Here is a 3,173-nt window from a genome sequence, read left to right on the forward strand (position 1 = left end):
AGAGAGAGAGAGAGAGAGAAAAGAATGTGGTAAACTGCTGCTGCTGTTGCTGCTGCTGTTGCTTCTGGTAGCACCAGCACCACCACCACCACTTCTATCACAGTATCACCACCACTACCACCACGAGTGTTGGTACTACTACTACTACTACTACTACTACTGCTACTACTACTACTACTACTACTACTACTACTACTACTGCTACTACTACTACTACTACTACTACTACTACTACTACTACTGCTGCTGCTGCTGCTGCTGCTGCTGCTGCTGCTGCTGCTGCTGCTACTGCTACTACTACTACTACTACTACTACTACTACTACTACTACTACTACTACTACTACTACTACTACTACTACTACTACTGTTACTACTACTACTACTACTACTACTACTACTACTACTACTACTACTACTACTACTACTACTACTACCACTGCTACTAATACTACTACATATCTTCACCACTCACTACTTCTTTTCTTTTCCTAAGCAGAATTTTATGACGCTTAATTTTTGGAGTATAATTCCCTCCTGAAAAGTGTTGCGTAAGTGGGTGTGCGTGTCCATTCTTTTGTTCAGAAAACTGTTTTGCTTACTCACTCTTCTTGACGGCGTATGTCACGCGGCGGAGTTTCACCCAGAACGAGAGAGAGAGAGAGAGAGAGAGAGAGAGAGAGAGAGAGAGAGAGAGAGAGAGAGAGAGAGAGAGAGAGAGAGAGAGAGAGAGAGAGAGAGAGAGAGAGAGTTGTGCAGTGAGAAATTTTTATAATGCGTATCCCCCTCTCCTCTCCCCTCACCGGCAAAAAAAGAGAAAAAAAGATAGCTAAAACTTCTCTTTCTAAGTGTAGTTGTGTTTTCTTGACAGAGCTTCATGTAACTTGTTTTCCATGAGTTTTGTGAATTGTTTGTTCATTTCCTGAAGAATGATCGAAAGAGTAGATTAAATTATTTTATTGTTTAAATGTCAAGGAACAAACCCGATTTTTTCCTTATTTTCATCTTCATTGCTGGATGGATCAGTGGAGTGATTTCAGAGGAGAGAGAGAGAGAGAGAGAGAGAGAGAGAGAGAGAGAGAGAGAGAGAGAGAGAGAGAGAGAGAGAGAGAGAGAGAGAGAAAGTGCATGAGGAAGGGTAAGAGTTGAGGGATAAGAAGGTGAGAGTCTGAAAGAAGGAAGGTCTCTCTCTCTCTCTCTCTCTCTCTCTCTCTCTCTCTCTCTCTCTCTCTCTCTCTCTCTCTCTCTCTCTCTCTCTCTCTCTCTCTGTCCCTCAGCCAAGACTAGATAACGGCGCCAGTAGTAACAGTGAGAGACTAAAGGTCAGTCCTTGCCGGCGGCTGTCTGTCGGTGCAGGAGGGATCCGCCCCTAGGATAGTCCTCTCTCTCTCTCTCTCTCTCTCTCTCTCTCTCTCTCTCTCTCTCTCTCTCTCTCTCTCTCTCTCTCTCTCTCTCTCTCTCTCATAAATCCTTCGTAACTTTTTCCAGATTACACACTTCCCTTAAACCGTCCTTCTCTCCTCTCTTCTCTCACTACCTCTCCCTCCCTTCTTCTCTCCCTGCTTCCCTCCTTCCCTCCCTCCTTCCTCCCCTCCTTCCCTCCCTCTCTCCCTCCTTCCCTGCATCCCTCCTCCCCTCCTTGTCTCCCTCCCTCCCTTGCTCCTTACCAGGAAACATCTCAAGGCTGGGACGGGACCGAGATTTTACATTTATTATTCTATTCCTTCCCCTCCCATCTCTCTCTCTCTCTCTCTCTCTCTCTCTCTCTCTCTCTCTCTCTCTCTCTCTCTCTCTCTCTCTCTCTCTCTCTCTCTCTCTCTCTCTCTCTCTCTCTCTCTCTCTCTCTCTCTCTCTCTCTCTCTCTCTCTCTCTCTCTCTCTCTCTCTCTCTCTAATAAAAACTAGTGGAGGCTGAACAAGGTTTTAGTGGAGGGTCATGGAGTGTTGTCAAAGCGACGGATGACATATTGGAAAAATCAGAGGAAAGGAAGGGGAGAGGGCGGGAGGATGTGTGGAACAGTAAACGGTTGCCTAGAGAGAGGGAAGGAGGCATTTGCGCGAGGAAGAAGAGAGAAAGCCTTGGAAATTTGGGAATCAAGTTAGGGTGTGTTAAACTGGAATGTAACGAGGAAGAACAAAAAGGGGGTTGAAGGAGCTGCAAGGGATGGGAGGGAGAGAGTTAACTGAACAAGTCGTGAGTCTGAAGCCCTCATAGTGTTTCCTGGTTGGTCCAGAACGGGCGGTGACGTCAGAAAGGAGGAGGTAGAGGAAGAAGAGGAGGATTCGTCTGGTGATGGGGGAGAATGACTGATGGGATGGGAAGGTAAGGGTGAAACGAAAGGTTGTAGAGTGAGACGGAAGAGAGAAGACCCCAGGGTGAGTGAAAGAGGGGCGAATACTCGTACACCGCACTGAAAAGGAAAAGTGTGAGAAATGGCGATAAATGACAGGGAAAGGAAGTGAGAGTGAAGGGAGAGGCTGCGGAATGGGCTGCAAGGGAGAGGAAGCCAAGGTGAGTGGGAAAAGGAGCGTGCAGGGAGTGAAATAGGGTGAGCAGGGAGGGTAGAGAAGGGAGTGTTACGTGAGGTAAGGAGGAGGAAGAAGCAAAAAATGCTCTCGAGCAAAAAGTTTATGGGGCCACGTAAGGGTGAGAGAGGGAGGAGGGGAGAAAAGTCAGCTTTATTTGTACATTTGTTCTCCCTTTTCATTAGTTACAGAGGCGAATACAACGATAATAACAGCAAACTAAGCACGGTATTTGTCGTATAAATTGCTCCAGAAAAATTATCACACAAATATTTCAAAGATGGTAACTCACAGGGTTGGGTGCAAGTCTTAATTTAACTTTACTCGTATAAAAAGACATCACTTTTGCATTCTCGTTTTGTTTTGTTAAGACAGCATGTATTCCTTTAATTTAACTATTTGGCTGCTATATATATGATTAATTCCACTTGTAATGTTCCATGAAGAGCTGTTTGTGGAACAGAGGAGTGTTTGTTAAGCAGTGTGTGTGTGTGTGTGTGTGTGTGTGTGTGTGTGTGTGTGTGTGTGTGTGTGTGTGTGTGTGTGTGTGTGTTTCACGGCTTTCTCGTGTTATCTTTTTTGTTTCTCTTTTGCTTCTTTTCTGTATATATTATGTCTTTCATTTTAATTTTCATCTTACAATTTAGGT

The sequence above is a fragment of the Scylla paramamosain genome, chromosome 32 (genome assembly GCF_035594125.1).
Source record: "Scylla paramamosain isolate STU-SP2022 chromosome 32, ASM3559412v1, whole genome shotgun sequence".
Taxonomy (NCBI): Eukaryota; Metazoa; Arthropoda; class Malacostraca; order Decapoda; family Portunidae; genus Scylla; species Scylla paramamosain.